Source organism: Schistocerca americana, chromosome 3 (assembly GCF_021461395.2).
Source record: "Schistocerca americana isolate TAMUIC-IGC-003095 chromosome 3, iqSchAmer2.1, whole genome shotgun sequence".
Taxonomy (NCBI): Eukaryota; Metazoa; Arthropoda; class Insecta; order Orthoptera; family Acrididae; genus Schistocerca; species Schistocerca americana.
Genome location: NC_060121.1, coordinates 53,630,056 through 53,656,112, shown reverse-complemented (window position 1 = coordinate 53,656,112; position 26,057 = coordinate 53,630,056).

Below are 26,057 nucleotides of genomic sequence, written 5' to 3'. Positions count from 1 at the left end.
AATCCCGATGCAATTTTTGTGTTTCATCGTCAATGTGAAGGTCTAAGGGTTGCAGAAAACATGTTGTGGTGCATCGGAATCGAAAACTGGGATCTCTGGAAATTTTCATCGCACCGTCTCTTTGAAGAGTTACACCCCCCTGGACAGAAGTCGGCATTGTGACTTTTGTATTCAATCCCGATGCAAATTCTGTGTTTCATCGTCAATTCAACGTGAAGAGCCAAGGGTTGCAGAAAACGTCTAGTGGTGCATCCAAATCGAACACTGGCATCCCAGGAAATTTTCATAGCACCGACTTTGTGAGGTGTTACTCCTCCTGGACAGAAGTCAACTTGAGCCTATTGTATTTAATCCCGATGCAATTTTTGTGTTTCATTGTCAAAGTGAAGGTACAAGTGTTTCAGAAAACCTGTGGTGTTGCACCAGAATAGGACACTGGCCTCCCAAGACATATTCATAGCACCGACATTTGAGGCATTACTCCTCCTGGATAAAAGTCGGCATTGTGCCATTTGTATTCAATGCGGAAGCAATTTTTGTCTTTCAACGTTAATGTGTAGGTCCAAGGGTTGCATAAGACCTGTAGTGGTGCATCGGAATCACATACTGGCCTCCCAGTATAGATTCGAAGCACCGACTATTTGAGGCGTTACTCCCCTTGGACAGAAGTCGGCATTGTGCCTTTTGTATTGTATCCCGATGCAATTTTTGTCTTTCACCGTCAACGTGAAGGTCCTAGGATTGCAGAAAACCTGTAGTACTGCATAATAATCGAACACTGGAATGTCAGGAAATATTCATATTACCATCTCTTTGAGGTATTACAACCCCTGGACAGAAGTCGGCATTGTGACTTTCGTATTCCATCCCACTGCAAATCCTGTGTCTCATCGTCAATTCAACGTGAAGGTGCATGCGCTGCATAAAACGTGTAGTGGTGCATCGGAATCGGACACTGGGCTCCCAGAAAACTTTCATATCACCGACTGTTTGAGACGTCACTCCTCATGGACAGAAGTCCGCATTGAGCCGTTTGCATTCAGTCCCGATGTAATTTCTGTCTTTCATCGTCAATATGAAGGTCCAAGGGTTGCAGGAATCCTGTAGTGATGCATAGGAATCGGACACACGCATCCCAGGAAATTTTCATAGCACCGACTCTTTGAGGCGTTACTCCCCCTGGACAGAAGGCGGCATTGTGCCGTTTGTATTCAATCCCGATGCAATTTCTGTGTTTCATCGTCAATGTGAAGGTTGAAGGGATACAGGAAACAGGCAGTGGTGCATCGAAATCTACTATTGCACTCCCAGGAAAGGAACAAAACACAGACTTTTTGAGACTTTCTCCCTGTACGGAGGTCGGCAACGTGCCCTTTGTATTCAGTACCGATGCAAATTCTGTATATTATCGTCAATGTGAATGTTCGAGTGTTACATTAACCTGCAATGGTGCATCGGTATCTACAATTGGACTCTCAGAACAGGTTTTAAGCACAGACTGTTTCAAGCGTTACTCTCAATGGACAGATGTCGGCATTGTGCCTCTTGTTTCCAATCCCGACGCAGTCTCTCCGTTTTATTGTCAATGTGAAGGTTTGAGAGTTACAGTGAACCTGCAGTGGTGCATCTGATTCTAATACCGTACTCTTTAACAAATAAAATGAGAAATAGAATAATAATAATATTAATTTTTAAGATTAATAATTTTTGTTGTTTGGATAAGTAATTGAGAGATTAAAGCTTGTTTAGCGTTTAAGACTGGAATTGAGTTGCTTAATGTTTCATAAAGTTTTACATAGCATTGTTCTTTGAGGTCACACAATGAAGTAAATGTCATTTACGCCGCAATTTTATCGAGCTTCGCACGTCCGAAGATGTACTCAACGTAGCCAGGGCTCATTATATATTTTCTTAGACAAAGTCTGATATCTGACCTCAGCTTCAATCATGACAATGGGGTGGCTAAAACTACTAAAAAAGAGGAAAATATACCATTATATAAAACATGTATTCGTTTTAACATATACATTACGATATTAATGACACTTACGTAAATTTCTAGTTAAATAATAGCTGATTATTCACAAATGAGAGCGACTTATTAATTCTGCTCCTCTTTCCTTCAAATAAGTATCAATATGGGGCTACACAAAATATTACGTCCTTCTAGGGCAACGAATGACATAAGAGTGAGTTGATGCCTACTGGGTGCGAAAAGAGGGCGGTGTTAATTCCTTTGTTTTGCGTTCTCTTGTTTTAAGAAATCGATACATATAATCTAAGTTCAGTAAATTAAATATCGTCTGTGCTCGACGCACTAGTAGTGGGGGTCTCTTCACGGCACTGCCAGTGTGTTGAGGCCCAATCCCCTCCGGCCCCTTTTCTTATGTCCCCTGTTGAGTCATAGCACTAAGTGTGCAGAAATCGTAACACAAAACTCCCATACTTAGATGTAACAAAGACAAAGAAACCTCTTCTCTGAGTAGTAACTGAACACTGATAAAACTTAACAATTCTTTTTGAATCACACAAATACTTTGGAAGTCGAATATGAGTAACTCTGAACAAAATGTTTTGAAAAAAAAAAAAAACTCCTCATGTAATATAGAAGTTTCGGAAGCAAGGTAATAGTAAATAATAACAACAACACAAGTGACTTTTAATTTTCTTCTGTTCGTTCTCGTTCAAGGTGTTGTAGTGGTTACACATATTTAACCGACACCCATTCTTTCAAAAATGATCTTTCGCATGTTGCCGTTGTGCTTCTTGTGGTTGCGTAAGTGCTGATTTTTGCGTATTCACACTCAATGTAAACGCGGAATTCTATCTCATTGTCTGACCCAAGTTTGTTGATGACATAACTAACATATTTTCCCAGTAACCAGCTAATGGCGTTGGTTTTTAATTTCGGAAAGTATGTCATGTCTGGTCTCAGGAGGAGCGATGGCGTTATATATTCCGTCGAGGATCTGGTGACTAAAAGGCAATTTGTTGCCTGATCCAATTCCAGTTATTCACATTGCCGCCACTGGTGAATCTGTGGATGAGTGTATCCACCAGATTGCGTTTTCCACAGAGGTGTGTCTGGTTTAAACCGTCCCATTTAGTCTGTCGTTGGTGCTGATGACATTGTTAACTGTTTCGTACCATGCGGAAATAACGTCTGTAGATAGCCCGGCATAGTTGATGTTCCGCCATACAGCTTCCCAGTCACAATTAGGGAATTTCTTTTCAATTTTGTTTCTCCCTTCATTTAACTTCCTTTCAAGTATGATGTCGCACGCTGTGATACATGTGTTGCTTCTGATTTCGTCACTAAGATATGTGTTGCTTCTGATTTCGTCACTAAGATAACTTGCTTCGAGGAAAAAGTTCCTCACATACTGCAGATGGGCATTAATCCTTCGCCCATCAATCGGTGCTTGCAGGCTATGGGGTGTCACAGCCTCAAAGAGTTTTGCTTTTATACATTGCGGAAGTTCTCTGAGTATATGGAAAGTCCGTTTGAGGAACAGAGCAGACGCTTCATTTCGAATATCCACAAAACCGAGGTCCCCGTTTCTGACATCCAGTATAACGGTAGTCGCACCAACCCTGAATATGTCTCCTCGCCATAAATAATTGGTAACAGTGGACATGATCCCTTTCGCTACTAGTTTGGGGATTGGAAATACGCGTGCAGTGGAATACGCTTTAGACAAAATGCAGTAGTTGATGAATCTCACTTTTTGCACCTGGTCCATAGTTAGATGGATGTTCTCCATTACAGCACCATGAACTTTCCTCCTAGTTTTCGTCCAGTTAAAAGCAGCCATCCTCATCGGACATGCCATTAAGGTTATTCTCAAAGTTTTATGTTTGTTGCCTTTTTTTGCCCATGCCAGTCGGAGGTGATTTAGGCCCCGCAGATTCAATACCTTACATTTGTTTTCATTTGTTGTCGCTCCTGATGCTAGACAATACTTTTGGATTTCTCTTTCCAGTGTAACTGTCTCCTCCTTATTCCTCATTACAGCACCCACGTCATCAGCATAAGCTCGTATGACAGTTTTCTCACCACTCAATGTTATGCCTGTTAACACTGCACGGACAGTGCTGACAAAGGGCTCTAAAGATACGGAAAACAAAAACATAGATAAGGGACTGCCCTGTGGAACCCCTCGCCTTATCTGTATGTGTTTAGATGTTTGGCCATTGATTGCTATTTTCGCATTTATACCTGTTGTAATACAGGGTGTTACAAAAAGGTACGGCAAAACTTTCAGGAAACATTCCTCACACACAAATAAAGAAAAGATGTTATGTAAACATGTGCCCGGAAACGCTTAATTTCCATGTTAGAGCTCATTTTAGTTTCGTCAGTATGTACTTTACTTTCTCGATTGACCGCCAGTTGGCCCAATTGAAGGACGGTAAAGTTGACTTCGGTGCTTGTGTTGACATGCGACTCATTGCTCTACAGTACTAGCATTAAGCACATCAGTACGTAGCATCAACATGTTAGTGTTCATCACGAACGTGGTTTTGCAGTCAGTGCAATGTTTACAAATGCGGAGTTGGCAGATGCCCATTTGATGCATGGATTAGCACGGGGCAATAGCCGTGGCGCGGTACGTTTGTATCGAGACAGATTTCCAGAACGAAGGTGTCCCGACAGGAAGACGTTCGAAGCAATTGATCGGCGTCTTAGGGAGCACGGAACATTCCAGCCTATGACTCGCGACTGGGGAAGACCCAGAACGACGAGGACACCTGCAATGGACGAGGCAATTCTTCGTGCAGTTGATGATAACCCTAATGTCAGAGTCAGAGAAGTTGCTGCTGTACAAGGTAACGTTGACCACGTCACTGTATGGAGAGTGCTACGGGAGAACCAGCTGTTTCCATATCATGTACAGCGTGTGCAGGCACTATCAGCAGCTGATTGGCATCCACGGGTAACTTTTGCAAATGGTTCATCCAACAATGTGTCAATCCTCATTTCAGTGCAAATGTTCTCTTTACGGATGAGGCTTCATTCCAACGTGATCAAATTGTATATTTTCACAATCAACATGTGTGGGCTGACGAGAATCCGCACGCAATTGTGCAATCACGTCATCAACAGACATTTTCTGTGAACGTTTGGGCAGGAATTGTTGGTGATGTCTTGATTGGGCCCCATGTTCTTCCACCTACGCTCAATGGAGCACGTTATCATGATTTCATACGGGATACTCTACCTGTGCTGCTAGAACATGTGCCTTTACAAGTACGACACAACATGTGGTTCATGCACGATGGAGCTCCTGCACATTTCAGTCAAAGTGTTCGTACGCTTCTCAACAACAGATTGGTAGAGACGGACCAATTCCATGGCCTACACGCTCTCCTGACCTCAACCCTCTTGACTTTCATTTATGGGGGCATTTAAAAGCTCTTGTCTACGCAGCCCTGGTACAAAATGTACAGACTCTTCGTGCTCGTATTGTGGACGGCTGTAATACAATACGCCATTCTCCAGGGCTGCATCAGCGCATCAGGGATTCCACGCGAAGGAGGGTGGATGCATGTATCCTTGCCAACGGAGGACATTTTGAACATTTCCTGTATCATAAGTGTTTAAAGTCACGCTAGTACGTTCTGTTGCTGTGTGTTTCCATTCGATGATTAATGTGATTTGATGCTACGTACTGATGTGCTTGATGCTAGTACTGCATAGCAATGAGTCGCATGTTAACACAAGCACCAAAGTCTACATTACCTTCCTTCAATATGGCCAACTGGCGGTGAATCGAGGAAGTGCAGTACATACTGACGAAACTAAAATGAGCTCTAACACGGAAATTAAGCGTTTCCGGGCACATGTCAACATAACATCTTTTCTTTGTTGTTGTGTGAGGAATGTTTCCTGAACGTTTTGCCGTACCTTTTTGTAACACCCTGTATTTCTTAGCATGTTGACGCTCTGAGGGTGGAAGCCATTCTTGACAGTGTCGTAAAGCGGTATCTATGACTAACGTGGTAAAAAGCTTTGTTGAAATTTATGAAGATTGAATCACATTTTGTACTTGTCACTGAGGTAATTGCAATGACGTCTCTGTATGCAGATAGCCTTTCGAATATCGTTCTGGCTGGAGAACAAGATTGATGATGACTCAATATTTTGTTGGAAAAGGCAGAGAGTCTTTTGTAGATATTATGCGAAATTATTTTGTAATTAGAATTTCGTAGCGAAAGAGGCTGAAAATTGTTTAAGTTAGTTTTGCTTTTACTCTTAGGAATCAGTACTATTTTACTTTCCTTAAACTTTGCAGGGGCCCCTTTTCCATTCAGGACGTCATTCGCCATGGAAGTGATCTTGTCCCCAATTATAGACCAGCAGCGGGCATAAAACACCACAGGGTGGCCATCAAATCCCAGAGATTTTTTGAGAGGTGAGTTACGCACTGCTTCATGCACTCCATCTTTAGTAATAGGTGACAGGATGTCAGCGTTTTCTGTTACCGACAACTGTGGACCTAAAATAGTGAGAAAGTCCTCGAGAGCTGCATCGTCCACTGTGGTAGGGGCATATAAGTTGTCATAGTACCTGTGGACTCCGTCCAGTATTTCTTTCTGGCATGTGAGTCTTGTACCAGTATGGGTCTGAACTTCATCAATAAAAGTTTGACGTCTGTTTTTAGCATGTCGCACCAAGTGATACAGAGATGCTGTTTTATCTGCTACTACTGATGTGGCTTTCGATTTAATTTTTAGTACCTCCATCTGTTACCGTTTAATGCTTAATAACTTGGCTTTTATTTTTTTTATATCATTCAGACGAATTACGTCATCATGCGCCTGTTGATATAAGTCTCTTAATACATTATAATAAAACCCCATTGTATTCCTCAACTCCTTGTGCCTCGCTACGCTATACTAAATAACAACTTTCCGCAGCTTCGGTTTAGTCCTCCTAGTCCACCAGTCAATGACTGTTGGGTGCTTGTCTGCTGTGCGGAGGCATATCGTCGACGCTACTCTTATGGCCTGTTACAGTTCTTCGTCCGTTAAAACAGAGATATTCAAATTCCATTGGCCTCTGAATCGACGGCTTGGCTGTACACTTAAATTAAAGCAAGTTAAAAGTGTACTGTGATCGCTAAAATACACGGGAACAGTTTCAACGTTTAATAAAAAAAATTTGCAAAGTTGGTGACACGTAAATTCTATCTAGTCTGCTGCGGGAGTGGCTGGTTATATACGTGAACTCGACTGACGTCGGGTTCTGAAGTTCCCACACATCCTTAAGTTGTAGATAACTAACTTTTTTTAACTGTGGCGAGTAGTTGAAATTGGGTTGTTGATCATTCTGGTTTAAGACGCAGTTAAAATCTCCACCTAGTATAAGAGAACACGGATTTTTCCTCAATAAATAAATTAGTTCATCTTGAAAAAACTTCGCACGATCCAATTTATGGGAATTTTCTGATGGGGCGTAAAGGTTAAGCACGGTCACATCGAAAATTTTTATGCCTACGGCTCTTCCTGACTCTAGTCGTTCGATTTCAGTCTCTGGAATGCCGTCCCTTATAAGAATGGCTGTACCGATATTGGCTTCCGTAGAAACACTAACAATTTCAAAAAAGCCTGGGATCCGAAATTCCGTTATCGCAACTTCTTGTAGCAACACGATATCTGTCCCAGACTGGTACAAGAATTCTTTTAGTGCTGCCAATTTCAAGGGTGACTGTATTTTATTAATGTTAATAGTAGTAATGCTATAAGCTTCATCACAGACATGCCAGAAGAAGCTATTTGGGATGAGGATCGGTGTGATAATAGCAGCAACGTGCTTCTCTACAAGTCACGATCTTTGCAAGCTGTGTGCCCGTTACATGTACTAACTTCGCAGAAACGTATTTTACTGCTTTTAAACAAAGTGCCTGAAAAGAAAATTATCCTGAAATCCTGACAATGCATTGCTATAAGTCGCTGTGGTCATTCTCTTTCTCCTCGTCAGTGTTGGCCCTGATGACTTCATATTTATTATTCTTTTTCTTGGTGTCTTTCTTCTCTGGTGTGGCTTTCGCACGATGACGCGTGACAGCAAAACCTGGTTTCGGTCGCAGCCTCCGACGGTGGCCGTCTAGCGCAACGGCGGTGGCTTGCGAGTCGTCGATATTTGGCTCCGGCGTGTTGTCTGTTGTGTTGTCTTGCTGGCGAGGCGGTGATGCTTGTTTATTTCCTCCTTCGGCGCGGTGTTGCGCTTCGGAGTCAGCACGTTGTTTACTTGGTACTTCCTCGTACTGTTCGCACTGTATGGGCTGCGCACTTGATGCGGTTATTGCCGCTGTGACCTAAGGCTCAGGGTCACATTTCTGTGAAAGGTAACTACCAGCTGCGTCACTATCTTTTTCGTGGCCGCATAATTCCTTATGCGTAAGAGGGAGCCACATAGACCTGCATTTCTTCTCCTTTTTCACTTCCAACAAATCTTCAGGACTTGGCTTCTGCTTCCTGGCAACGGGTGTTTCACAGGAAGAGAGTCCTCATCAACATTTTTTCAGTGTCCTCTAGAGGACGATTTTGGTGGGAATCTCGCTGTCACGGGACAGAATTTCAGCAGTTAAAGCAGGTTTGAAAATGTTGCACTCAATGTTAATGAATTTCAGTCTTTAAGAGGTAGTAACAGAATCCACGGCAGCCGCCGGCTCAGTTGTATTACTGGCTGGCAACAAATCGTTGAGTGTTAACTTCCGGCGTTGCGTAAGGTTATTTCTTAGCACAAAAACACGGCGAGGGCAGTCCTGACGGAGGTGGCGCTAGCTCTGAGCACTATGGGACTGAACTTCTGAGGTCATTAGTCCCCTAGAACTTAGAACTAGTTAAACGTAACTAACCTAAGGACACCACACACATCCATGCCCGAGGCCGGATTCGAACCTGCGACCGTAGCGGTCACGCGGTTCCAGGCTGAAGCGCCTAGAACCGCACTGCCACACCGGCCGGCTGACGGAGGTGACCAGACTCGTTACTTACATGACATGTAGGGGTTTGCCCTGAGTAAATAACATGCGCCTTGTACCCGTCAACAAAGATGTGGGAGAGAATGTTTGCCTTCACTTTCATCTCCACGGAGCGAGTGCCGTTAAAGCACTGCAGCTTGAAATGCGAAGCCCACCTTTCGTTGACTATTTGCCTGACAACCCCATACTTTGAAAGGACATCTTTAATTTTCGAGTTGTCTGCTTCAATAGGAATATTCAAAGCCCTAACATTTCTAATTACAGACTCATAATTCCTGAGTTTTACAGTACTTTTAGTACCATCGCGGTGTATAAATTCCGTTTCATAACCAAATATTTCCAGAAAGCGGTCTACACTCACGGGATCGTTAAACTCTACAAAAATGCAGTATTCATCAGAGTCTAGCTGCACGGTACGAACAGATTCAGAATGAAGGCCAGTTACCTCGGTAATCCAGACATCTATTTCAAGTGCACAGGGCTGTACTCGACGGGTGTACTTGACGAAAGTGAAAATCACGGTGTTTTTTTTTTTCTCACGGAGTTTGCCATGGTGTTCTGCAGCGAAGAAATTTCGGACAACGCCGAAATCCCAACGCCACTACGTAGAAAGACGACACGAACGAAGACCAAGACCTCTATTTATAACACTTAATTCACGTGAAAAACGCCAATAAACAATCACGAAACACGAAAACACTGGCGTAAACACTGAAAGTTCACGGAGCAAACTTGAGGAGCGTGCGACCGCGGCGACAGCTAAAGCCAGACTGATACTACTGATGCTTGTTGCTACAAGTCTCTCGCTATTGTACAACATAGACCTTAACATTCATTTCACAGTTCGTATTCATTTGTGCTGTTACTTTGTAAAAAATTGTTGGGTGTATAGTCAAAAATGGTTCAAATGGCTCTGAGCACTATGGGACTTAACATCTATGGTCATCAGTCCCCTAGAACTTAGAACTACTTAAACCTAACTATCCGAAGGACAGCACACAACACCCAGCCATCACGGGGCAGAGAAAATCCCTGACCCCGCCGGGAATCGAACCCGGGAACCCGGGCGTGGGAAGCGAGAACGCTACCGCACGACCACGAGATGCGGGCTGGGTGTATAGTCAAATGTTCTCTTTCACTTCAAATTGTTATTACACATGTTCACTCAATGAATAAAAATAATTAATGTTTTTTGTGCATATTCAGAGATATGTGAACGTATTCTCTGTAGAATATCGCTTGTTAGAAATGGTTTATACTGTGCTAAAGTATTTGCACTTTAAAATAAACATCACATGTCACACGTTTAGTTTACGTTGAGACGAAAGGTCTTGAAGAAATAAGTTGGAGATCAACAATCCCGCAATGAAGCGTGCTTTGGAAGATGTAGTTAAAATGTGGTTTCGTCTTGGTAGGAATACATGGTGTCAGTGGTCCCATACTGATCAGTCCGTGTTGCATCTACTCAATAACCTCCATATTTCGTCTTCCGAAAGGCATATGTCGTCTCCTGGATATTGTGTCGTCGTTTCGTCGAAAAGTGTGCCGTGGCTTTGCGACTCACGTCACCCATAGTGTCCCATCACGAGCGCAGTGAACCGTTTTTTAACAATTTGCACACAACTTGTTCGTACATTGTTCGTTGAAAAACAAAATGTTCGTTCACAACAGAGAGCACAAAACATAACAAATTACACTTCACATTGAGTACAGTGTTCTATTACATATTTACATAGATATAAAAAATTTTCTGTGAAACATTTACCTATACATTGACATTACATTGTTTGGTAATACATATACACATTTTACATTTTTCAGTTGCATTGAACTAGATATTTACAAGTACATATGGGTCAGACATAGAAAAAATTATCTTATAGGTACAGTGTTTTTTTTTAAATAAAGTTTTCCTTTTAAGTATATTTTCCTTTACATCAGTACTACACAATCAGTGTTCTTCCTCATTAAATGTTTCCTGCAATATAAACTTTCATAGTAGATTAGAAAACATCTTGGAGATGATCTGTCCTGAAAAGTCATGATTACAATAAGACACAAAACGTCACATCCACAATCAATTCCTAATTAGCACATGCACAAAGTAACATTTATAAATAAAATGAAGTATATAACCTTGCTCAATTAATCTCATTTGTCATTTCCTGTACAGTGTATTTTGTGCATGTTGTGTTCATGTTGATAGTGGTGTGAGCGTGAATAGCAAATCAAGTGCCTATCATACCAATTCATACGAGGGCTATCCACAAAGTACATTACGTTTTGGAATAAAATTTTCCAATATTTTATTTATTTTTATTTATTATATTCAGATGAAAGCCATACTTAAATACAACTTTTCTACACAGTTTCCATAAAAATTAAGGCACTTATCGTAGCGATGGACGAGCTTGGAAATTCCTTCGTCGTAAAATTCGGTCGCCTGCGTCTTCAACCACGTGGCGACTCTCTTTTGGGACAGAAAAGGTGTGATTTTTGTGGATTTCCTGGAAAGAGGCACTACAATAAACTCTCAAAGGTATTGCCAAACTATGCACAACCTCAGAAGAGCAATACAAAACAACCGCATGGGAAAGTTGGGCTCAAAGATGTTGCTGATTCACGACAACGCCCGGGCCCACACGGCAAATGCCACTCGTGAAGTTCTCGAATCTTTTAAGTGGAAGTTGTTTCCTCATCCGCCGTACAGTCCCGACCTGGCACCGAGTGACTTCCACTTATTACCAGCAGTGAAGAAGTGGTTGGCTATGCAGCGTTTTGATGACGACGCACAGCTTCAAGAAGAGGTAACCACGTGGTTGAAGGCGCATTTTACGACGAAGTAATTTCCAAGCTCGTCCATCGCTACGATAAGTGCCTTAATTTAAATGGCAACTATGTAGAAAAGTAGTATTTAAGTATGGCTTTCATCTGTATATAATTAAAAGAAATTCCAATACTTTATTTATTTTTAATTCCAAAACGTAATGTACTTTGTGGATAGCCCTTGTATATCAGGTTCAGGGCAGAAACTGTCTCCAGTCATTTAGTCTGTCAGCTTGTCTGCAGGGTATTATTAAATATAATCAGTAGCTGTACTTTGCATGAAAATTGTTAGTTCTTCCTGTGTCTTATCTTCTTGACGCTGCTGTCGTTGTTGGTGCCGTAAAATGTAGATGCTTAAGATTATAGCTTATGTCTTCTTCTTCTTCCAGCTTGATGTACCAGATGTGACGTACCTTGTTGTTGTATCAGCATACTCTGCTAAGGGCTAAAGGCTAAAGGTTAAAGGTTTTCAAATCTTTGTGAGGGTACAAACCTAAAATTCTCTTATTCTTGACGTTTTGTAGAAGATATGCTCCAGATTGTGGTATATAAATGATTGTGTAAGGACCTTCATATAATGGATGCCACTTAACATTACGTTTTAGAGGTGATGACGATTTGTAGTGAGTCTGAAGTAAAACTTGCATGCCAAGTGTAATGTTTTGCCCTCGTTTAAGATTAGCACCTTAGTTCTTACTTCTAATGTCAGCTTGTTCAGTAATTGCGATGAGTACATACCTTACCTTTTCGTCGTGTGAAGGTTGGTGTCAGAAAATTTTGCTAGTGGGTTGCTCCATTCATTAGTTTCCTTTGTGTCAAACATGATTTCTCAGGGAGTATAGGATGTGTTGTATATATCTAAATTGTTGTGTATTTCCTCAAAAAGTTCTAGGCAATGTAACCAGTTTGTGTACTATGTTGAGGTATATGTTCTCATGAATCTGTTTAATTCTCTAAAAATTCTCCGGTGGTGTCCTCACAGGTAAGATAGTTTGGTAGATAGCTGTTAGAATGGAAGTATCAGGTTAGTACTAGATGTGTCTTTTCACTACATGCAAAGGGCTACAATATGGAGTGTTGATGGTTCTATAATACTCCATGTAATCATTTTCTTTAGTTCTTCCCAAACCGCAGGTCGCAGAGCTAGAGGTATGACTTTGTATACGATTGAAGTCAAGCCTCACCTAATTTATTACCATAAGTCATACCTCTACTATGTGTTGATCTTACCTGGCTTAAGTGAAAACACCCTTTTTCTTAAGTAAAATATGTGTAAGCTGGGATCTCTCCTCTTCATTAACAGCATAACATTCTGATAACTTGTACTTAAACAAATTAATTATATCATTCACTAACTCACAGTGTTATACAGGTTTTGTGTCACAATCTCCAGATGTACTGTCCGAATTTTATCGCTTACAGATTCAGCAGACGCAGGCCTTACTGGATGCCCTTGGACAGCTCGTCCAGGGTCAATGTGCGATGCAAAACGATGCGGCAGCCACAGCTCCATCGCTCACGCAGCTACAACACGCTGTTGCACCAACTTTTCGACCTTTTGATGCTGCCCTGGAAAGCTGGACGGGGTGGTCACGCCAATTTGGATTCCATCTCGCCACCTACAGAATTCAAGGTAACGAGTGGCAGCCTTTTCTCTTATGATCGGTCAGCGTACAAACGTACCATGTGATAGTCAAATTATTTCCCCGTCGCGACGTAGCAACTCTGTCCTATGAAGAAATTTTGTCTGCATTAGATGCATGTTTCAAGGAATCAGTCAATGTAGTTGCGAAGAGGTATACCTTCTTTCGTACAAAACGTACGGCAGGTCAGACTAATCAGGAGTGGGTTGCAACCTTTCAAGGCCGTACTAGGGATTGTGCTTTTGAGTGTCAATGTGGACTCCCTTATTCAGATACTATGTTACGTAATGCAATTGCACAGAACGTTTCTGACGTTCGTATAAGGGAACACATTTTGAAACTAGTCAATCCCTCCCTTCAACAAGTGATGTACATATTGGATCGGCAGGACACACTTGACTTTGCTCAGGAATCATTTGAAACTTCACCAGCCATGTGTCAGGTTAACCGGCCCGCCGGGCGAGCTGCACGGAGCAGTAAACAGCCCTCGCGCCCAGCCGTGCCGCGGCCGCCAGGCTCTCAGCCACGTGTGCCGCGCTGGCAAGCAAATGCAGTGCTCAAATCCTGCCTACGGTGCACACTAGACATTCGCGTGAGAATTGCCTGTCATTCCAAGCTATTTGCTTTTTTTTTATTCCGATTTTGGCCGTCTAGGGACCGCGTTAAACAACAATTTTTCAATGTACATTTCTCCTATTGCGCTCCTCCTCTTTTCTCTTCTGCCAATATGTCTTCATCCTCTCTCTGTGCTGCTCCCTTCGGTCTTCTGTCCACACTGTTCCTCCAGTTCTTCTCTTCTTCACTTCAAATCTTTCAAAATGTTGAATTTTGTCTCTCATTAAGTCTCTGTTGGTTATATCATCTTCTCCTATACCCATCTCCTCTAAGTCTGCCGCATTTGGGAGGACGACGGTTCAATCCCGTCTCCGGCCATCCTGATTTAGGTTTTCCGTGATTTCCCTAAATCGCTTCAGGCAAATGCCGGGATGGTGCCTTTGAAAGGGCACGGCCGATTTCCTTTCCCATCCTTCCCTCACCCGAGCTTGCGCTCCGTCTCTAATGACCTCGTTGTCGACGGGACGTTAAACACTAATCTCCTCCTCCTCCTCTAAGTCTGCTTTGACTTCTTTGAACCAGGTAATTTGGGTTCTGGGGTTCTTGTCAAAAAACATGAATGTTTTCTTTGTCAGCCTTCCATCATTCATTCTTTTCAAATGGGCGTTAAAGCTTACTCTTCTCTTCCTCATAGTATCTACCACTTTCTCAATTTTATTGTAATAAAAAAGGACATGTTCAGAGTGTTTGCCATAAAAAGCTGAGATAGGAAGCTCAAAACCATTCCAGGCCCTTTGCTCCACGCTGGAATCAGAATCGAACCAAGGATACTCAGGCTCGCGAAACTTCGCCCATGGAAATTCATGTAGTTCATTCCACTCTGTACAGTGCCACTCTCTCTAACAGTGACTGTGTTTGTCCCAGAAATAGTGTTCATCGACATCGCCAGAACTCCCTTCAAGTCACAAGTGATTTTGTACCAGTGACAGTTCACGTTGCACGAGACAGTCGCTCTTTTCGTCAGCAGGACAATAAACTTTTTGTAGACTTGGACATTAACAGCAGAGTGATACCATTCCAGCTTGATACCGGAGCTGCAGTTTCGCTGATCAATCAAGACACTTACAAACTGCTGGGCACACCTCCGAGGCGTGCCGCAAATGTTAACTAGCTATACAGGTCAAGGAATCCCTGTGTTAGGATAGTGAAGCCTTCTTGCAACTTACAAAGGACAAACAAAACTTGTGTCATTTTATGTCCTTCGTTCTTCTTCTGCAGTGAACTTCTTTGGTTTCGATTTATTTCAGTTGTTTAACTTGTCTATAGTAAATCAGGTCCTATCAGTGAACCAGAGTGTGCCTTCAGACAGTGTTTCTCGTCTATGTGAAGGATTTGCAGGAAGTTTTGCACCGGGCCTCGGCTGCGCTAAGAACTATAAAGCACATTTGGAACTGAAAGTAAACGTGCAACCGAAATTTTTCAGAGCGCGCAATGTTCAAATGGTTCAAATGGCTCTGAGCACTATGGGATTTAACATCTATGGTCATCAGTCCCCTTGAACTTAGAACTACTTAAACCTAACTAACCTAAGGACATCACACAACACCCAGTCATCACGAGGCAGAGAAAATCCCTGACCCCGCCGGGAATCGAACCCGGGAACCAGGGCGTGGGAAGCGAGAACGCTACCACACGACCACAAGCTGTGGACGCGCGCAATGTTCTACACGCAATGCGTGATGAGGTCGAAAAAACATTACACGAGTTGGAATCACAAGGTGTAATTGAATGTGTGCAGGGCATCACCCTTAGTAATTTTGCGAAAACCTTCCAGAAAACTGAGACTTTGTGTGGACTTCAAGGCAACAGTGAATCCACAACTAGTGATTGCAACTTTGCCTTTACCCCACCCGGAAGATCTCTTTGACAAACTGTGCCCGGGTAAAAATTTTTTCGAATTTGGACCTCGCAAATGCGTTCTTGCAAATACCGGTGGACGAACAATCCCAGCGCGATTTGGTAGTTAACATGCATCTTGGGTTGTATAAATTCGAACGACTGCCATTCGGGTGTGCATCCGCCCCTGCATTGTTTCAGCAATATCTACAAACTGTTTGTGCGTCGGTCCCTACTGCAGCAAATTATCTGGACGATATTGTGATCTCCGGAAATACGGAAGAAGAACATTTGGCCAATCTCAGAACATTATTTCAGGTCTTGTGACAAAATGGTCTTCGCTTGCGGAAGGACAAATGTGTGTTTTTTGCTCGTGAGTTACCCTATTTGGGACATGTAATCAATGTCCAAGACATACATCCCAGTCCCGAACACCGCTGTGCCAAACAAGACTTGCCTCCGCCGCAGAATTTGAAGCAGCTACAGAGTGTGCTGGGTAAAATAAATTACTACCATCGCTATATCCCACATGCCTCTTCCATTTCAGCTCCGCTTCATCGCTTACGCCGTAAAGGTGTTCCGTTCGTCTGGACGACGGAATGCGAACGCGCCTTTCGCCAGTTGAAACCGGCGCTGCTTTCCAATACCTGCCTTACGCCATTCGATCCCCAGAAGCCCCTTTTGTTGATGGTGGATGCAGCGGATTTCGGGATCGGTGTTATGCTTGCGCACAAAGATGGATCGCACGATTGCCCTATTGCCTTTGCGTCCAAATTGCTCTCGTCGGCGCAAAGAAACTATTCACAGATCGAGAAAGAAGCATTCGCTCTTGTATTTGGTGTTACAAAGTTTCGTGCCTCCTTGTATGGTCGTCACTTTACCATAATCACAGACCACAAACCTTTGACATCGCTTTTTCATCTGAACAAGCCTGTACCTCCAAGTACAGCGCAGAAACTCATTCGCTGGTCTATTTTCCTCTCGCAGTACCGCTACGATATCTTCTATCGGTCCACTGCTAAGCACGGAAACGCCGATGCGTTGTCCCGTTTGCCTGTTGCTGAGGATAGGGCATTCGATTCATCCGAACTTGCTTGCATGTTCATTGATGCGGCAACCGACGACTTGGTCGAATCGTTTCCGATTGATTTTCGTCGTGTAGCTACATCCACAGCTGCCTACTCTGTCCTTGCTATCGTTCTGCGTTTTGTTGCTACGCAGTGGCCCTTGTCAAAGCCATGGATCGGGAACCCGTTGGTTCGCCGAATTTTTGCTCACAAGGGGAGACTTGTTGTTCGACGTGGTGTTTTGCTGTTGCGTTCTGATAATGATTAGTCCAGGGTCGTGGTACCACGTTCGTTACAGTCTTCTGTCTTAAAGCTTCTCCACCAAAGACATTGGCGTATAGTGAGAACGAAATAACTTGTTAGTCAGCACTGTACTTGGTTCGGAATGGCTGCCGCGATTACTAATATGTGCTCTTCTTGCATGGTGTGTGCCGAACAACAATCAGCACCACCGCAGAAATTCTTTGCATGGCCAAAAGCCACTTCCCCTTGGCAACGCTTACACATCGATTTTGCTGGTTCATTCTGGAATGCTCGATGGTTGGTAGTGATAGATTCATTCAGTAATTTTCCTTTTGTTGGCCGGATGTCTTCCACGACATCGTCTGCAACCATCCAAGCGTTGTCTGCTATCTTTTGAATGGAAGGTCTTCCACAGACAATTGTTTCAGACAATGGCCCACTATTCATGTCCGCAGAATTTCAGTCATTCTGCAAGGCCAATGGTATTCAACATATGACGTCCGTGCCGTTTTCGCCACAGTCAAATGGTGCCGCTAAACGATTGGTCCGGACTTTCAAGTCACAGATGTTGAAGTTACAAGAGTCGCATTCTCGGGAGGACGCGTTATTCCTCTTTTTGTCCTTGTATCGCTCTCAGCCCCGAGATGGTCGCTCGCCGGCTGAGTTGCTCCACGGTCGCCCTCATCGGACCTTGATGTCTTTGCTACATCCGAAGCATCAGGTTCCTGTGCTGCGGCAGACACCTGCTTTTGCCCCAGGTGACGTTGTCTACTACCGCCACTACCGAGGTTCACGGCGTTGGCTCGAAGGGCGCATTCTTCGCTGCCTCGGACGCGCTATGTATCTGGTTTTGGGGGCCTCTGGTGAGGTGCGCCGCCATCTCAACCAGCTGCGCCTCTGTCGTCGCACGGGATCTGCAGCTCCCCGTCTGCTTTCACTGACGGTGCCGTCCAGTCAGCGCCCTGGGGACCCTTCTGCTGGCTCGCCTCAGCCCCAAGTGTTACTGACGCTGCCTTCCATTTTGCCCCATGGCGACGCGCCGCCGCCGCCGCCGCCACCGCCGACGCCACCACCTGTTCTCCCGCCGGCGACGCCCGTAGTGGACGCGTCACTGCAACCGACGGGCGCCTCCCTGGGTCACGCGCCGCCGATCGCTTCCCGTGACCAGTTATCCTCCGACATGGAATTCTTGCCCGCTCCTGACCATGTGTCGTCTTCGCCCGTCGGGTGCCCCGGTCCGATGGAAGTCGACCCTTCGGCCCCTCCTGTCTCTCTGCGGGCGCATACACCGCATGTTGGCGTGCACCCTGGAGCAGGTTTCCAGGCGTTTCCTAGCTCCCCGCGGTCCGCATGTCAAGGTGCGGGTGACAGCATCGCCTGTTGTTAGGCTCCCCACCACGTCACATACGTCAACATGGGGTCCTCCCCACGGCGGGCGGAAGCCTTATGCCACCACTGTACGAAGATTTGCTGAGGAGGAATGTGGTGTCACCGCCAGACACCACACTTGCTAGGTGGTAGCCTTTAAATCGGCCGCGGTCCGTTTGTATACGTCTGGCCAGCGTGTCGCCACTATAAGTGATTGCAGACCGAGCGCCGCCACACGGCAGGTCTAGAGAGACTTCCTAGCATTCGCCCCAGTTGTACAGCCGACTTTGCTAGCGATGGTTCACTGCCTACTTACGTTCTCATTAGCCGAGAGGATAGTTTAGCATAGCCTTCAGCAACGTCATTTGCTACGACCTAGCAAGGCGCTATTATCAGTTACTATTGATATTATGGATCATGTACCGTCAAGACCGACGTTCACCATTAATGGATTAAAGTTACTTATTCCACCAGCTACGTCTGTTTTTCTAAATTCTAATTTCCTTGTCCTGTTCCTGACCTCACGCCTGCCTGCGTGAGCTAAAACGCGTGCCTTCCGGCCTCCGCTAGTAACACGGTGTTGGCTCTCCTGCCAACCACAACACAATCTACTACAGGACCCCAGGAAAGGTTCAAAGCACAGACTGTTTGAAGCGTTACGCAACCTGGACATAAGTCGGCATGGTGATTTTCTAGTCAATCCCGATGCAATTTCTGTGTTTCATCGTCAATGTGAACGTCCAGGGGTCACAGTACACATTCATTGGTGCAATGGAATCTAATACTGGACTCCCTGGAACGGTGTCAAGCGCAGAAAGTTTGAAGCGTTACTCCCTATGGACATAAGTCGGCATTGTGCCTTTTCTATTCAATCCCGATGCAATTTCTATGTTTCGGCGCCATTGTGAAGGTCCAATGGTTACAGTGAGCCTGTAGTGATGCATCGGAATCTACTGCTGGACTCCCAGCAGTGGTTCCAAGTACAGACCGTTTGAAGCGTTACTCCATTGCCCACCCCATCTCGATAAAGCGTGCAGACTCTCTATGGTATTGTGGTATGCCCACAAAGCCGCACGCGCTGCTATCACTCATCTTTCTTTTGTTTTTGAATAGACCTACAGAATATGGACCACTGTCTGTCAGATAATTTACCAACTCAGTCGATGGGTTAAGAAATATTTTCGGCTGTCTCTCAAGTTAGAGTGAAATTCGTATGTTCCCATGCCTGGGCTCGAAGTGTCCCATTAATTTTGCCATAGTTGAAATATGCCATCTTTTATTGCCTTTTTCGCCACAGTTTCATGCACCCTTCGTACTTACCTTTCGCTGTCGTTCTTTAACCAGTAAAAGGCTCGCCTTTTTCTAATTGGCAAGTCAAGCCCGGCTATTCCTAGAATTACTACCAAGGTATCATTCGTTGTAGCGCTGCAGGCGCACATTAATCTTACTAACACTCCTCGTTGAACTCCTCTTACTACTGAGGCTAGCTTCGCTATCTGCAGTCTACGGGCCCAAACGCTCGCACCACATTCCACGACTGATGCTAATATATATTGGTGGTAAACTCTGATTCCTAAATAGCCTATTTGCATTTTCTATAATTTTATTCATCAAGTTTGTACCTGTTCTGTCTGCTTTCTCTTAAGCGGTCTGGTAGCATTTGCAGTTACGTGTTATGTTGCATCTATCATGCAACTTTTGTAGTATAGGCTCCAATACTACATCCCAAAATTCTGGACCACACAGTGATCCTGTGGACAATCTTTTCTTATTCTCTTCGTTATTGTCTTTCCTGGGCATGTTAAAGAAGCGCGTCAGAGGTAGCAATAATCTCTCAGGCAGTGGAACGGTGCTCCGGGACACTCAGTTCGAACATTATCGCTAGAGAGTACATAGAATGAGTATCTGTCGTTAGCGAAATCGCCTTATTAATTACGTCTTCAGTTGACGTGCCTCCTCTGAGCCCGCACTCGTGACGGCTTATCCCATGTAGCAGCCAATAACCTTGTAGCGATCTGCATAATAGTTGTCAGATGTCTCATGGAAAACTTGCATTAGACAGATTGGTATGTAGGATTAGGATATCCTTGTCTTGCCCTTTAGTAATTTCTACCATTTCAGCAGTCTTGCACACTACACGGATCCTTCCTTGCAAGAGACGTTTGTTGTATAGTTCGCACAAGTAACCATCTAATTGGTCACATAGAGCTTGTATTACTTCAGCAGGGATCTCTTCGGTCCTGGAGGTTTTCTTCTTCTTCAGCCTTAAAATTATTTGCCTAGCGTCTTCTTGTGCGAAGGGTTTCACAAATTTATTGTTTCTGTAGTCTTCCCATAACAGTTTTGTAAACTATGGTCACCTTCTGTCTAGCCGTCATCTCCATCATCAGGAAGTAGTGTTTCCATTAGCAGGGCAGCTGACTGTTGCCAACTTCCTGTTACCGTCCATCATTTGTTTTGAGCGTGGGCTAAACTGCCAATGATCGTATTTTGTTGCAGATTATTTTATACGGTATACCCCAAGGATTGGTTTCTAAGTGGGCCTCCGCGAACTGCTTTTATCGTTCCATTTTTGTTTCCTACATTTGTCTTCCGTAAAATGTTACTTAACGTATCTGTATCTATGCAACCTTTGGATTCTTTCTCCTTGGGGCGTGCTGTTCAGGTATAGCTTCCTGGCTCTTCCTGCTTCACATCTTAGTTTCTTCAGCACCTCAGTCCAGATGCGAGGCACTCCTTCAGAATGACCTGCGCCGGCAGGTATGGATGCCTCCATTGCTCTATGTATAGCCACTGTCAGTTCTTGCGGGATGAACTTCCCGGACGCTGAAACACCCTTCTTAGTTCTTCCCAGTTAGCCTTCATGATGATGTATTTGGGCCTTGTGCGTTTTGGATTTCCCTCCCAGTGGTTGTATAGTGTACGGTATTGTAACTTGACGTCATTCCATTGCCTTTCACACGGCGCGCCGCTTCTGTATAAGCTAAAGAGATGTCGATATTTTATGTTACTCCGAGACTTTATCTGATTACTTTCTTGGTTGTACTACTGTTGTTAAAGGGGAGAAATCGTATTTTAACTATACTGTGCTAATGGCATCAATAAAATTCCGCACATTTGATTGCTTTAACGTCCATGATTACCATGAAACGCCTGTTACATGTGGCAATGTGATCCAGTTGATATTCTCCTACTTTTTGATTTGGAGATATCTAAGTTTTGGCTTTTCTTGGTAGTTTGCGAAAATATGCAGGAGATCGTTTTAAGTGCAACATTTTACGCACATTATCAGACTTTCTCCATTTCTGTTTGTTCGTAAGTGTGCTGGATATACGCCTACAATATCCTTAAAATACTTCTCGGTGACTTCAACGTCCAAGCTGGGAAGGAAGTTTAACGTTGGTTTTAGGTGTATTGGTGACTTCAGAATCTAAAAGACCCCAAAACTGATTTACTTCCTGCAAATTTCTTCTGTTATCATTTATAGTGCATGGAAATTTGTAACACTACAGCTTTTATTCTTGCGCTTTGCTGTTAGCATGCATATTTTTCTGATGTAGACGTAAATTCTGTTATACTACCAACAATTTTTTGCTTACATTAATTGCTGTTTCAAACACTGGCGTGTTTTCCACTATTTTTATTGTTGGGCTACCTTTCTAAATTCTAATGTTGTCTATCAATCACATTCTTATCTAAAAATGTTGTTTCCTCTACTGCCAACTTTTATATATGAGTCTTCTGTAGAAATAATTCAAATTTTTTCTTTTTCCCTATTTTCAGAAGAGAAGTTATCTTTAATGTTCCAAAGTAGTACTTCTTATTGAACTTGAACTTAGAAGGATTTCCATTGTACTCCATCTCTTTGTCACAGAAAATTTTGGACTCTGCAGAACCTTACATCCTAATGCATTACAAGATGTAATGGTAGATTCCTCATCAAAGTAATTTCCTGGGGTAGTGCATCCATTGTCCGAACTTTTCATTTTATGTGAAAAATGTTATGTCGTTCTATTGTAGAGCTGTCTGATATTTTTTAGTCCTCAAGTCAATTAGAATTTGCGAAACTTGTATATTTATCGTTGTTATGTGTTAATTTTTGTTTACCGAAGTATGGAAAGACAAACGAAAACAATATTTTTAATGTAACTTTCATTTTACTTACGTTTGTGCCTGTTGTTCTTCTGTTAATGTAGACTATGTTTTTCTTTTATTGTGGGCGCAACCTGGTAGCGAATGTACAACTAACTTCTTCTCCTGTGCCTCTGATATAACCAAAATGCTCTTATACTCGCTACTATCGTATTCCATTTGACGCTATACGATGAACTACTTTTCAGATTCCTTTTGAAGGAAATTTTCTTTCATCAGTTAATGGGTAAACCTTATTTTTAATGTCATGTGAAATAATGTGTACGCAGTGTTCTTTCCTTTTTTGTCTTGTGACAAATTTCATAATGACTGTTTCTTCAAATTGATAATGCGTTTTACCAAGCTAAGTGCGAGCTAGACTGACATTTCTGCATCATCATCGTAGACCTCTACGAAGACTTTCGGTCTTACATTACAAAATTACGATCTTGGAAACATGGAAGTGGTGGTGATTATTTGCTTGACGTATTCCAATCTCTGTCTTCCTCTACAGTTTCTGCCCTCTACATCTCCCTCTAGTACGATGGAAGTCATTCCCTCATGTCTTAGCAGATGTCCTATCATCCTGTCCCTTCTCCTCATCAGTGTTTTCCACATATTCCTTTCCTCTCCGATTTTGCGTAGAACCTCCTCATTCCTTATCAGTCCACCTAATTTTCAACATTCGTCTACAGCACCACATCTCAAATGCTTCGATTCTCTTCTGTTCCGGTTTTCCCACAGTCCATGTTTCACTACCATACAATTCTGTATTCCAGACGTACATCCTCAGAAATTTCTTCCTCAAATTAAGGCCGGTATTTGATATTAGTAGAAATCTCTTGGCCAGAAATGCCTTTTTTGCCATAGCGAGTCTGCTTTTGATGTCCTCCTAGCTCCGTCCGTCATTGGTTATTTTACTGCCTAGGTAGCAGAATTCCTTAACTTCATTGACTTCGTGACCATCAATGGTAATGTTAAGTTTCTCGCTGTTCTCATTTCTACTACTTCTCATTGCCATTGTCTTTCTCCGATTTACTCTCAAACCATACTGTGTACTCATTAGACTGTTCATTCCGTTCAGCAGATCATTTAATTCTTCTTCACTTTCACTCAGGATAGCAATGTCATCAGCGAATCGTATCGCTGATATCCTTTCACCTTGTATTTTAATTCCACTCCTGAACCTTTCTTTTATTTCCATTATTGCTTCCTCGATGTGCAGATTGAAGAGTAGGGGCGAAAGGCTAAAGCCTTGTCTTACACCGTTCTTAATACGAGCACTTCGTTCTTGATCGTCCACTCTTATTATTCCCTCTTGGTTGTTGTACGTATTGTATATGACCCGTCTCTCCCTATAGCTAACCCCTACTTTTTTCAGAATCTCGAACAGCTTGCACCATTTTATATTACCGAACACTTTTTCCAGGTCGACAAATCCTATGAAAGTGTTTTGGTTTTTCTTTAGTCTTGCTTCTATTATTAGCCGTAACGTCAGAATTGCCTCTCTCGTCCCTTTACTTTTCCTAAAGCCAAACTGATCGTCACCTAGCGCATTCTCAATTTTCTATTCCATTCTTCTGTATATTATTCTTGTAAGCAGCTTCGATGCATGAGCTGTTAAGCTGATAGTGCGATGATTCTCGCACTTGTCAGCTCTTTCCGTCTTCGGAATTGTGTGGATGATGCTTTTCCGAAAGTCAGATGGTATGTCGCCAGACTCATATATTCTACACACCAACGTGAATAGTCGTTTTGTTGCCACTTCCCCCAATGATTTTAGAAATTCAGATGGAGTGTTATCTGTCCCTCCTGCCTTATTTCACCGTAAGTCCTCCAAAGCTGTTTTAAATTCCGATTCTAATACTGGATTCCCTATCTCTTCTAAATCGACACCTGTTTCTTCTTCTATCACATCAGACAAATCTTCACCCTCATAGAGGCTTTCAGTGTGTTCTTTCCACCTATCTGCTCTCTGCTCCGCATTTAACAGTGGAATTCCCGTTGCACTCTTAATGTTACCACCGTTGCTTTTAATGTCACCAAAGGTTGTTTTGACTTTCCTGTAAGCTGAGTCTGTCCTTCCGACAATCATATCTTTTTCGATGTCTTCACATTTTTCCTGCAGCCATTTCATCTTAGCTTCCCTGCACTTCCGCCGGCCGAAGTGGCCGTGCGGTTAAAGGCGCTGCAGTCTGGAACCGCAAGACCGCTACGGTCGCAGGTTCGAATCCTGCCTCTGGCATGGATGTTTGGGATGTCCTTAGAACTAGTTAAACCTAACTAACCTAAGTTCTCGGGGACTAATGACCTCAGAAGTTGAGTCCCATAGTGCTCAGAGCCAACCTGCACTTCCTATTTATTTCATTCCTTAGCGACTTGTATTTCTGTATTCCTGATTTTCCCGGAACATGTTTGTACTTCCTCCTTTCATCAATCAACTGAAGTATTTCTTCTGTTACCCATGGTTTCTTCGTGGCTACCTTCTTTGTACCTATGTTTCCCTTCCCAACTTCTGTGATGGCCCTTTTTAGAGATGTCCATTCCTCTTCAACTGTATTGCCTACTGCGCTATTCCTTATTGCTGTATCTATAGCGTTAGAGAACTTCAAACGTATCTCGTCATACCTTAGTACTTCCGTATCCCACTTCTTTGCGTATTGATTCTTCCTGACTAATGTCTTGAACTTCAGCCTACTCTTCATCACTACTATATTGTGATCTGAGTCTATATCTGCTCCTGGGCACGCCTTACAATCCAGTATCTGATTTCGGAAACTCTGTCTGACCATGATGTAATCTAATTCAAATCTTCCTGTATCTCCCGGCCTTTTCCAAGTATACCTCCTTCTCTTGTGATCCTTGAACAGGGTATTCGCTATTACTAGCTGAAACTTGTTACAGAAATCAATTAGTCTTTCTCCTCTTTCATTCGTTGTCCGAAGCCCATATTCTCCTGTAACCTTTTCTTCTACTCCTTCCCGTACAACTGCATTCCAGTCGCCCATGACTATTAGATTTTCGTCCCCCTTCACATACTGCAATACCCTTTCAATATCCTCATACACTTTCTCTATCTGTTCATCTTCAGCTTGCGACCTCGGCATGTATACCTGAACTATCGTTGTCGGTGTTGGTCTGCTGTCGATTCTGATTAGAACAACCCGGTCACTGAACTGTTCACAGTAACACACCCTCTGCACTACCTTCCTATTCACAACGAATCCTACACCTGTTATACCATTTTCTGCTGCTGTTGATATTACCCGATACTCATCTGACCAGAAATCCTTGTCTTCCTTCCACTTCACTTCACTGACCCCTACTATATCTAAATT